General features: G+C 37.1%; 1 long non-coding RNA gene across 1 annotated transcript; it reads left to right on the forward strand.

Annotated features, from left to right (window-relative positions):
• Positions 1–938: 938 nt before the first annotated feature.
• On the forward strand, positions 939–11,219 carry LOC132652176 (uncharacterized). The gene is made up of 4 exons (XR_009589652.1): positions 939–1,004; positions 8,273–8,409; positions 10,610–10,754; positions 11,018–11,219. It is a non-coding gene; the product is annotated as an uncharacterized LOC132652176 (long non-coding RNA).
• Positions 11,220–13,348: the final 2,129 nt, after the last annotated feature.

Raw genomic sequence — 13,348 nt, forward strand, 5'->3', positions numbered from 1 at the left:
TACTATATTTATTTTAAAGGGGGAAAACAATACACTTATTAAGAAATAATTCTCCTCAAACTCCCCAGCCCTGCAGAAGAACAAGCTGTCTCCTATTCTAAGAAATCCTTTCAAGAATGTTTCATAGCTAAAAGCACCTACAGAGACCTATGCCTCCTCCGTGATGGCAGTATATTCATTGTTCTAAATAACAGATTCTAGTTCTCTGAGCTTACAGTTCCTCTCCAGAAGGCAAACCAGTGTGTTTTCAGGAATGGGCTGGGACATTGTGCATCATCTACTGAAGCAAATGGATATGAAAAACATATGCTGGTGTTCTTGTTGAACAATATTTTTCAGTATCCAACCTTATCTTTTTTTCTCTCCTACCAACAGCTATATTGTGTCAGGCTAACCTGGCAGCTTTCTAAATTGTCAATTGTCAAATCGGGGTAGATATTGACAAACAATATCATGAATTATTTTATTACACTTCTTAATGGTTAATTACTTGTTATGAATGATCTCATTCTATAGTCATCCCCTCAAGCAAGTCACATACCCATGGTCCTGAACCTGAGATACTCTTCTTCCTAACATTTGACAAGAGTTATGGAACCTCTTGTTTTTGAACTGGAGAATCTTCACTAAAAGCCTGCTGGGTTTTCATGCCTTTGTGTCTCGACTGACAGACTGACCTCCTCTTCACAGACCTTCAGCCTTGGAATGATACATTTTCCTGGCTTTCTGAATCTCCACTTTGCAGAAGGGATTGCATGGTTTGTTTGTTTGTTTTTAGCTTTCATAATTACATATACATAATTTGAATTGTCTCTTTGGAGAACACTTACAAATAGACATATATGGGAATGAAGAAAGGCAAGTGGGATATTCAGGGAAAGCTGGTAGAAGAGTTTGCAAATCTATTAACCATATAATTATTTTTTTTTTCTTTTCTAGCAGGATGAGAGGTGAAGATGGGTAGGGAGTGCAAAGACTATTTGGATGATGCCAACTAAGTTAAGGTGAGTGGAGAACGCAAAGACCTTTTAAAGAGTTACAACATTAACTACAAATTCCAGAATTAAATTAAATCCTACTACCACCAAATAAGTTCAAGGAAGTCTCATTAGTTATAACAAGGGAGAAATCTGAAGAACTTCCAATAAAACAGCTCAGGAACCCCCAAGAACTTATGAATCACAGAGCATGGAATTTGCTGCTTAAAATTTTTCTTGTCCACCATACAATTTCTTTATAAGAGAGTAAAGATGAAATCACACCAAGAACAACTGAAAACACATGGTTCTATGTACCTGAAGTCAGAAAGTTTTGTTTGATAGAACAAAAAAATTTTAAATAAGTCAGTGTGGAGTGTTGAAGGATAAACTGCAGTCATAGAAATACACTCTCACAACTAAAGGTGTTAGTTGTACCACAAAACAATTCAATTGCTGCTGTAAGATAAAATGAGTTATGCTTTAATGGTCGTTAGCTCAACTAACAAAAATTCTGAAATGTAATTACAAGCAAATATGTTTTACAACTTTGCTATTTCCATACTTCCTCTTAAGAGAAAAAAAGGGCAGAGCCTTTCAGAGGCGCTCTTTGGCAGGTTTCTAGGTTGTTTCCTGTTTTCTTCTTCTTCTGATGTCCATTCTCTTTGCCTTTTAGGATGGGAGATTGAGAGTTTTAGTCAGGGTCCTCTCTCTTGATTAGTTTCTTTAGTTGTACAGATTTTAGTAGGTTTATCCTATATTATATGTCTATATGAGTGAGTATATACCACGTGTGTCTTTCTGCTTCTGGGACAGCTCACTCAGGATGATCCTTTCCAGTTCCCACCATTTACCTGCAAATTTCATGATTTCCTTATTTTTCATTGCTGAATAAAATTCCATGGCCAACCTTTGGGCAGAGTGCATGGAATCTTATGAAAGAAGTGGGAAATAGTAAGATCTGGAGAGGACAGAAACTCCACAAGTTGAGCAACAGAGCCAGAAAATTTGAACACAGGGGTCTTTCCAGAGATTTATACTCCAACCAAGTACCAGGCATGGAGATAACCTAGAACCCCTGCACAGATGTAGCTCATGGCAGTTTAGTGTCTAAGTAGGTTACATGGTAATGGGAAGAGGGACTGCCTCTGAGATGAACTGATTGGCCTGCTCTTTGATCACCTCCCCCTGTGGGGGGTGGAGGGAAGCAGCCTTACCAGGCCACAGAAGATGACAATGCAGCCACTCCTGATGTGATCTGATAGACTAAGATCAGGATCAGAAGGAAAGAGAGGAGGACCTCCCTTATCAGTGGACTTGGGGAGGGGCATAAGTGAAGAAGGGAGAGGGAAGGTGGGATTAGGAGGGGAGGACGGAGGGGTAATGGAGGGATACAAAGTTAAAAAAGTGTAATTAATAAAAGTTAAGAAAGAAAAAAGGACCATTTTTAATTTAATTTAATTTATATAATTATTTATATAGTTATTTATTACAATTTATTCACTTTGTATCCCTGCTGCATCCCCTCCCTAGTCTCCTCCAAGTCCCATCCACCCTTCCTCTTCTCTCCCTATGCTCTTTCTCTAGTCCCCTGATAAGAGAGGACCTCCTCCCCTTCTATCTGATCCTAGCTTATCTGGTCTCTTCAAGGCTGGCTGCATCATCTTCCTCCTGGCAAGGCTGCACCTCCCAGGGGGAGGTGATCAAAGAGCTAGCCATTGAGTTCATGTCAGAGACAGTCCCTGTTCCCATTACTAGGGAACCCACTTGGAAACTGAGGAGCTAATGGGCTTCCTTTGAAAAGGGGGTCTAGGTCCTCTCCATGCATGGTCATTCACTGGAATATAGGTCCCTGCAGGCCCCCTGAACCCAAGTATTTTTGGCTCTGTTGTTCTTGTGGAGATCCTGACTCTTCCAGGAAAAAAAAAAAAAAAAAAAAAGGACCATTTTTTTAAGTATTATAATGATTACACAAGTTTAATGTTGTTAACTACCATTCATTAGATTTCCAACTAGACCAGTGCTATTTCACAATGTGATAGGACATGAAAAAGATATATTCTTTTAGAAAAATGTGGACACACATTTCATGGTCTTGAGGTGCCCATGAAATCAAGAAATACACACACACTAAAAATTTTTATTTTTTGTTCCATAGACTATATCATTACAATAATGAACAGGGAGACAAGTCATGGATGAATACATATACTCAAAAATGAGTAGAGACATGTCTGTTTTTAATCACCACAGTTTTTTATACAGTGTATTTTGACGATGTTTTTTCTTACCCCAACTTTTTACAGATCTTTCTACCCACCCAAATTTATGTTCTTGTCCTCTCTCCCCAAAAGAAAAAGCAAAGCAAACAAACCCAAGAAACAAAACTAAGCAGACAAACAAAACAAAACAAAACAAAACAAAACAAAAAAACAGACCTTTTTTGAGCAGTTGGACAGTAGCGCTTTCAACACAGACAGTAACTGAGCCATCCAGCATGGTGGCTTCCACATAAGATTCTCCTGTAGCTGTGATTACAAGTGTGTGTCATCGCATCTGACAAAAGCTAGAAGTTTACGTGAATGTAGGCAACTCAGTCTGATAATACATGAGCTCACTGAGATGGTGATTTTTAATCACACGTCATTATTGAACACTTGGCCTCTAACTATTGACTAATGTGACAGAGGAATAGCATTAGGGCAAGAGGCCACCTCATTAGACAGTTCATTTTTAAATTTTAAATGATCTTAGCTACATATAATTATTAGGTTTGGTGGATTCAAACCCTCCTCATTTCAAAATAAATACGCAATAGACAGTGTTGATGGTCACAATGGAAAACTCATCTATTGTTAGTAAGGCGTTCATATTGAATTTATTTTATCCTTTGAATTAACTCTGTTCATATTATTTGAATTTAACTCACCCAATTAACATATATAATTACTACTGAAATAGCTAAATGTCATTGTCTTTTCAAATTATTTAGAAAGTATCAGTACATTCATAAGTTTTAGCACCTTAGGGAAGCATTATAAAATGTTGAGGCAAAAGTTTAAAACATGTTTTCATGGGGTTTTGTTTGTTTACAAGTTTGTCAGCGTAATTAGTTAAAACCTGTTTTAAGTTTCTCAAAACAATTTTTCAAATAATTCTGATAAATAAGTTTATTTTACGTGATTTGAAAGGTATTAAAAGGGGATTCTGAGATGGGTGTGGCGGTACACACCTTTGATCGCAGCACTCAGGGAGGCAGAAGCAGGAGGATCTCTGTGAGTGTGAAGCCAGCCTAGACTATAAAGCGAGTTCCAGGATAGTCAGGGTTGTTAAAGAGAAAAACCTTGTCTTGAAAAATAAAACCATAAAAAAATACAAATGAAAATAAATTTAAAAATTAGGGAATTCTGTCAAAAACGTTTTTTCTTCTGTGTGGATCGTAACTCTCAGCCTTCACAAACAGCTTTGTTTCCATCATTGCTACCCTTGAGGATACTTTGAACTTTAGAAGACAGCCTACTATAAATATACATATATATGACTGTATGTATGACTATATATACATGAATATAAATATATAAAGATATTCTTATATATAGTCTCAATGCTTTCATATATATATATATATATATGCGTACATACAGTCTCAATACCTTCCAATAGAAATTCATCTTTTTTTAAAGTGCAAATAGTGAGTCATGCTGTTTTAAATATATAGCTGAAATAATTACTTCACTTTGTTGCACAGAAATTATCACGATGATTGATGATTCAATACACTTATTCAGGAAAATAATTGTATTCTTGATAATTTTCTTTTAATTCCAGTTTATCAGGTGTGTGCCCTAAGTTTCTCCAAGTTCTCTAATGTAGAACTATTTCCAACCACACAGCAGGCTGCACAAGAGTAAACCAGAACAGAGGTCTGAATGGCGCTTGACACTATAAATTAGTAATCCTATTAGAATTACAGTAGTTATGAATTAATCCACTCAAGCGATGTATCTTAAATTAGATTTTCAGTTTCCGGCCTGAGAGTTGGCTTCAGCAGTACGGCCTTTGCGCGCCCCCCAGTGGGCAAATTTATATGACCTGCAGCATTTAAAAAACGCAACTGTAAAGTCCAGAACTTGTTATTTAATATATAAACTCACGGCCATCTGGATGAAATCTCATCATCGGAGAACTCGCAGTTTTCATTTTCTTCTGGAGCCTGGGGATCTAGCAGGACCCGGTGTGGGCACCCTAGAGGAAACGCCTCCACGTTTTCCTGCCTAGAGCATATGGTTAGAATCAGGGCTTCACCCAGCGCCAGCTTATGACAATGGGCGTTCATAGGAATAACATGCAATCAATCCGTCCAGAGCTGGCTTTCATATTCTCCCCGTGTGAGAGTGCTTTTTACACCTTTGGAAAAGGTAAGTTAGACAGGGCTAATATATTTTCCCCAGTGAAGGCAGCGGGACTGCAGCTATCATGATATTAGAGTTTCCATTTTAGCTCCCGATTTTCAGTACTTTAGCTCTCTGGTGGGAAACGTTGAGCGAACAACAACAAAAACAAAATATATACTCAGTTATACTGCATCGCAGGCAGAAACATTCCTATTAAATACATACTCTTGACATGAGACCCACTGAGCGTCATTGAGTTCTATTTTTTATTGAGGTGGAACAAGGACAGGACCATAATGAAAGGTGATTTTTCTAAACTACAGGAAATCATCTCAAGTGTTTTGAAAGAAGAAGGGAAGAACCATAACACATAAAGTCTGTCCCCAGACTTGTGCCTCTAACAGCATACTTAGATATTCAGATTACTACAATGGTGTAGAGGGACTTCATGCCGTAAAAGCGTCTAGGCAGCGTTCTCCAGGCCTGTCCTTACAATTGACACACACGTGTCATTTAGAAAATATGTCTGAGCAAATGATCTTCAGCTCCACTCCGCCCGTCAGTGCTGCCGCTGTGCTCAGAGCGCAGCCCAGGCAGGGTGAGGTTTCTGTGGTCTGGTCTCTGCGTCCACAGTACCTATTACCATGATTAAAAAGGAAGATGCCAGACTCGGTGCTAAGAAAAGCTTCAGTTCTGGGGACTCGGTTCATTAAGGAATTTATTTATTTTTATTTTAACACGAAGAAACTCGGATGATGGAGGGTTTGGTTCTCTTTCACGGAATGTTCATTGGCTGTATTGGGGAGCCGGCGGGACCTCAGCTCTCTGCTTTTACGGATTAAGTTTTTAAAGGGAAATGAAAGAATCAGAGGAAAGAAGAAGAGAAAAATGAAAGGAGGGAATAAGAGGAGGAGGGAGAAAAAAAAGGAGTGATAAAAGTAATCCAGTGAACTTAATATTGGGGGAAACCTGTGCTTTGGGCAAGAAAACTGCTCTTTAAAATTGTGAAAACATTTTTTTTTAAATGCTTTGGAAAAGGTACGCAGCAGCTTTTTTTTTTTTAATTTTAATTTTTTTTTAAAGTAGATGGATGGATTTATACAGAAAGCTATAATACCAAATGATACTTGGGCAGATTTACTTCAACTTTTATTTGAAACAAGAAGGAGTATTTGTCATATATTTAACTTGTCTTATAATATTAGGGCGATGCCTCAAGCAGACTAAAATGATTATAGTCTAAGCATCGTGTCTAACGTGCTCCCCACCCAACAAACCCAACCTCAGGGATACCAGAGTTCCAGACATAAATTTTAATTTCCTGACTTGTGAGGATGGATGTTAGCCTTGGTGTCCTGTTTTTTTTTTTTTTTTTTTTTTTTTCCATGTCTCTATTTCTCCGCACTCGCCCTTGCGGCTTATAAATCCTGCAAATTTTATTAAGTTTAAATGATTTTCATATCGCTTACTTTGGGCCATCATTCAGAGAAAGGAAGAATTAGCATAGTTTAACTTGAGATCCTAAGACAGCAACTGCCCGGGAAGGCGCAAGCTTTCAGAAGGCAGGCAGGCAGGCAGCTAAGACACAATGCTATTATCATCTCCCTAAATCCCAGACGTTATCAGTCTGCAAACGAAACCCAATCCCTAACATAAATTGCATTTCCTAAAAAAACATAATCTTGCCTTGAGATACCAACCTCCCTGATTACAGGGAATGTCTGTGTTTACACATTTGTACAGAGCATGCTGACTGTATTAGTGTGTTAGGAAACAAACTGTGTGCCCCACAACAGACCTGCTGCAAGCGCTAAGGAGAGAAAGAGAGAGATGCTGAAATCAGACTCCCCATCTCTAACTCTTTTCAAATTCCTGAAGCACACTAGCTTCACTACTGCATGATGCACACGGTAGTGTTTCTTCTAATGAAATCTGACTAAAGGTTTAAATGAGTTTAATGCATGAAATGTATAAATAAAATGTGGCCTTGATTAAATTTAGACTTAATACATAACTTAAATGGGTAGCTCACCATCAGTCCTGGTATCATGTGTCCAGACTATTTTGAGCTTTGCAGAAGTAGTTTGGATTTTATCAGTGGGCATAGAACTCTTTCTATCAGAAGTACAATATATGTGCAAAGCTGAGTTATATGAAGACTCTACCAAGAAAATATGCTGGTTTTGAATCATGTAAGAAGGAGAAAAATGTTTAAAAGCATTAGAAAGTGGGCACACAATTCTAAAGCATTACTTAGTAAAGAACAATTTGGTTATGGGAAATGGTTTGACTTGGAGTTTTTTCATGATTTCTCCTAATTTCAAGATCTAGAAAATCTTAGTTTCCTAATTGTTATATTTTCTTCACTTCTACAAGCTTATCAAAATCCTCTTCCCAGCTTATTGGAATGACACAAATGAGTGCCTGACAGAGATATACCAGTTGTATTAAATTTTGCTTTCTTTCGTATAGAATTTACCTGTTTGCATCATAGATTTACAAATCGGGTACATTTCCTATGTAGCATATAAGATACACAGTCCATTATGGAGATGATAGACTTCTGTGACTTTTTTTTTTTTTAGAAGCAAGCAGTCTAAAATATTTTAGGCTTAACCTTAACAACTTATTGAAAAATTTCACAAATTAGTACTAAAGTGTACTAACTTTGAACCTGAGTATCCTCTGCACTAACCCTGCCTATTCACCTCACAAAGAGCAGTTACATGAAGGTACGTGTCAGCAAGTTAGCATGTCTTCATCAGCATGCTACATGACACCATCTGTAAATGAGCTAAAATGCCTCTTTAATGACTTTGCTATAACTAAAACAAGCACTTATTATACCTGGTATGTAAATGTAAGTGTTGAAAATTCTTCCTGCTTTTTCACTTTGTATAGATCATGCAAATACCACAGTTTCAATCCACTCATGCTTACAAACACACAGAAATTATCCCAGTTTGAATCACTGAAGAGTTATTCTTCACCAGCAGTTGGAAAATGGAATGTGAACACGGAGGTCCCTGAAAATGAAGGTAAGGGGAGGTGTATGGCAAAATAGATCTCTATCACAGAAACACAAAAGCAGAAGGCAGAGTGGCAAAATGTTGTCTTAAACCTTAGACTTCTAGGCTAAACCACAGCCAAAATGCTGTTTATCTTATTTTTTTCCTTTAAAGTTTGCACAATGCCACTCAGTTTCAGGCATTTAACAGAATGAAACCAGGTGAGTTTGGGCCAATTTTTCCTTTCATTTTTCAAGTTTGTTTATTACTTTACTTAAACCACAACATTCTGAGATCTCATAAGAAAAATCTGTTTCTGTGAAATTTTCAGCCTGATTTCCAAACCAGAGAAAGAGGTTCAAATAAACTTGGGTCCATTTCAAAAAAGCATCTGAGATCCTGGATGTTTATTTGAAGCAATCTGGACTCCTGACCTTTTGAGGTTCCCCCACCAGCAATAAAGAGAGCCTACAATGAATTTACTGTTCAGAGACTTATGCCTCAGTGTCTGAATGGATGAAAATTCCATCGGTCACAGGGAAAGCTGTTTCGGAACACATTCAGTGGAATCAAGCCTTGAGCAGATCTATTGATACTCTCCTGTTAGGAAGGAGCACCAGCCAATCAGGGTGCTGGTTCAGAAGACCTGCAAATGGATGATTTATTCAATATGCCTTTTGAGTTTAAACAGTATTCCTAGGTTGACACCAGCAAGAAGAGGCTCTTGTTGGCGAGTGGAGGCTTGAGGATTTCCTGAAGCACTATAGACAAATTCAGACCAAGCTGTGCCTTTCTGACAGAGCTGCCTTTAACGTTAATGTGGAACTTCAGAAAGGGGGCCAGTCCTCTCCAAGCTCTTAAACCTTTTCAAAACCCGAATTCTGCCACTTTTGAAACGATGAACACTGAGAAATTGGATTTGAAACCGCAGCATTAAATGCTTAAAATCTGATCCCCCTGTCAGGACCTGGGATAAATTAAACTGATGTACATTATTTTTAAAGAAAGGAAAAAAATATGGGAAGCGGGTTTTGAAGCCCGAAGGCATAGAACAAAACAAGTTATGCAGCTGATACAAACCATCTTAGTCCATTCCTGTAATGGCTTCCTGCTTCCATATGGTGGCCCACACTGGAAATAATTCTTAGGAAAACACGTTTGTATGTGATAAATAAAACATTATTTTAAAGGTTTCTGTTTTTATTTTTCAGACATTGCTACTTTTTTTATTCGGTGTTCAGACTGCTGTTTGAGTCTTTATTTCTAAGCTGGGTGTTCGGGTTTAATTTTTCAGAGATTGGCAGAGACATGCCATGGGATGGGTATAAGGGTATAAGGTGAACAATTGCCAAGTGTTTCCATCACATGATTTCAGTGATGCTGCCTTGTTGAATTTAATCAAAGCTAGGGAATTTAGACAACAAAAGGTCAGGTTTCTCTTCAGCATTTTGGAAACTTTTAAGTAATTTTTTTTTAACTAATACTATATAGATTTTTAATAATCTCTGAAACAAAAAAAATACTCTGGGAGGGCTGATTAATCTTGGTTACTTCAAAGGGTAATATTTCATTTTATGATAGATACAAAACTGACTGGAGGCTTCTCAACCTAGGGAAATCTTTACAAGAAGATAAACGATTCAGGAGGTAGCAAGAAGGTGGGTTCAAAGATGTGAAGAGACGGTGGCTGATCATCACTTAAATGTTTTCTAACCTTAAATGAAGCCCATAGCATGTGTTTCTGCCCAAAAGCTGACTCTTTCTAAAATAGACCCTGAACTTTTATTCAGATCTTACATATTTGCAAAGCAGAAATAAGAAGAAAAAAGATGTGTAATAAATTTTCACATTTTTAAAAGAACTTCATTATGCACCAACATTATTATCATAAGTAGCATAATTAGACAACGAATTTTCTCCCATGTGGGCTCCTCAATTTACTGTTTTTTTTTCAATACTTTTAGGAATTTTACTTGAAAGCCTTATGTTTTGTAGTAAAATAATTAGAACACAAATTACCTAAAATTAAAGTTTAAAAATAGGATGTATTATACAATGTGGTCATTGTAAATGTCCTCTGTGTGTGAAATATTAAGAATATGCAATATTTAAGAATATACAAGCTAGAGGAAGGACATTAGTGACTTTGAAATTTTGGGTAAAATAAAATCTGTGAAGTTCTGAGAATTTGACTGGCTGTTTTATCAATTTGTGTATTGTCTCTCTCCAGGCTCACCTTTCTGCGAAGAGACAAGTGGTTAACAAGATGGTTAAATTGACAACAAACTGCTTGAAGCTGAGGGGCTGATACACTGGTACAGTCCACGTTTTGGTTTGCATTCCCAGCTGCTGCATCTCAGTTTACATCATCAAAGGTGAGCACAAAACACACTCTTAAATCAATTAACACAACAGACAAGCTTTTAAAAAATTTTTTTTTATTTTTTTATTTTTTATCTCTGATTCTAAGAAGTGCCTATGAACTGAAGCAAACAAGTAAAGTAGCTTTTCTGGCCAACTGGATCTCTGTGTGCACCCAGTCACCAATTAGCTCCAATTATCCATGATCTCATGTCCTCAGTCTTGTGATTTGGAGCACAAAGTGTCTGAGTGTTTTCTTTCACATTGCTTTATTTAGCTGGACCTGAAAGTACAGGGGAAAGCTACAGGGTGCTACCAGTCTCCAGGTTGCAGGTACTCCTGTAAAGGTAGGTAGTTCCTTCTGTTCACGGACTCCAAATTCACAGTAATCATGTCCACATGCATATCCATCTGCATAATCTTTCTACCCCAAACCAATGACCCCTTTTTCAGTCATTTATTTTGTGTTACCAGTTTATTTTCAGATTATTTTATTTTGTGATGTTTTGGGTGTAGTGAATACTTCCAAGAAGGATTCCAAAACCACAAAACTGATTCTTAAATTTTTTTCTTACATTTGTGATAGCGAATTGAGTTCGTCATGGAGTCCTTAGGCATATATGGCAAGCACCCATCTGTAAATTTTATATCAACTTTAAAAATACATGTTATATCTATAATTAGAGAAAGCATGTCTATAGTACATAAAAATTCATGTGAAAACATTTCTATTATTTTAAAAGCTTATTGTGAATGGAATACCAAAAGCATCCTCATACATTTTTCCCAAGTTAATTTTAATTTTGTTTGGATGGAAGCACTTGAACAACTTAGGTTTTATCTGAAATTGTTTTGGTGCATTAAAATTTAATATGAAAAATTAGGTAAATTATTACAACTTATTCATTGGCTTACACAGACTGAAATGTATCTCACATATTATCAAGGCCTTCATACATATAAACTCCACTTTGCTATCACAAATGTGAAGAAAATTTTATGAATAAGTTTGTAGGTTTAAAATGTTTCTTAGACGTGTTCAGTGTACTCAATGCATTATAAAATATAATCAGGCACCTTGTGTAGTAGGTGTCATTGATTCGATGTCAGCTGAAAGGAAGAACTATTTTTTGCTGTATCCTAAAGAGACTCAAAGTACATTTCAAGTTAAGCACTGCTTTAAATTGAAATGCAGCCATCCTGAAGAAACTGCACAGGCTGTCAATCACAGTATGGCCACTAAATAGCTGATGGCAATACAGTGGATTTTTGGCAACCATGGTGAAACCCTTTTTATACCAAAAATACAGTGGTGTCATTGATCCCAGAGAAGGAAGTCCAAACTTCTTGGCTTTTCCCTCAAGGATTCATCCAAAAAGTGTACAAGACCAAATCCATTACTTATTTTAAAAAATACTCTTGAAAGAAAGGACCCCATAACATAGAAAAGAGACCTGTTGAGAAACATTCAATTGAGAATTTTTCCTCTTGTCCTAAAGTCTGCAAAGTCCCTGAATTTTTTCACTTTTAACAAATATATTTGCATCTGGTATTCCAAATACTGACTTACTATTAAAACTTTGCCACACACAGACAGACACACAAACACACACACAGTGTTTGTGCATCTGTGTTTACTGGTTGTTCCCTTCCACAATAGTTATGAAAAAAGTTTCTATAATCTTTGGAATTCTTAAGAAAATAAGAGAAAACTGTTGGGTTTTCATTTGCCATTCCTTTTTTATTTTTTATTTTTATTTTTATTTTTTTTTGAGAATTAAAAGGGAAACTAGAGTCTTTATTTACTAAGAATTATCCAGGGTTTTCATTCTTGCAAACCCTGTTCTCAAAAACAAACAAAAACAAACAACAAAAAACAACAGTAACTAGCACCACTCAGTCATTACAATAGAACTTAACAAGGAAGATGACTATGGATCATTGCTACACAGAGCCTCAGTATTTCATGAAGTTGGTCTTCATTCAGATTGATCATCAACCTCAAACTGCAAATGGAAGTGGAATTGAATTTCTAGAGTACCTACTACAGGTCTGCCCTGCTCAGAGTCTCCTTTTTCTCACTTCCTCACTAAGCATCACTATAGTCCTGGGGGATGGGGCCTGGTAGGTGCATAGCTTCTAGCTATTTTTTTCTCTTCTCAATGAGGTAAAATGACTTTCTCCCTCACTCCACAAGGCTCGGGTCTGTGATTTCCGCTGGCCGGTCTACAGATAAATAAGTGATGAAGGGTTGATTTCAACTGCTCCTCTCAGACCCATTCATGAACTCCATCCCTCTTTTCTCTCCACTAAGACCAACACATCCCAGGGTAGAAGCAGCTGAGGAGCAGAATTTGTAGGTGGGCTGCGAAAGCTAAGCAAGAATGGATTCTATTGTGAGTCACACAGCTTTGGGCCATGTGTTTAGCACATTGTAATTAACAGAATATAGGTAAGTAACATTATTAGTCATATTACAGAGGACTGCATAGAGAATTCGGTATGTTACCCAAAGTAACACTCTGAGTAAAGCAGACATCAAGGAAACTAATTCAGAGTTGTCTTGCCTTGTATGTCATGTTCTACCTTATGGTGTTTTGGGAAGTCA

This window comes from Meriones unguiculatus, chromosome 2 (genome assembly GCF_030254825.1).
Source record: "Meriones unguiculatus strain TT.TT164.6M chromosome 2, Bangor_MerUng_6.1, whole genome shotgun sequence".
NCBI lineage: Eukaryota > Metazoa > Chordata > Mammalia > Rodentia > Muridae > Meriones > Meriones unguiculatus.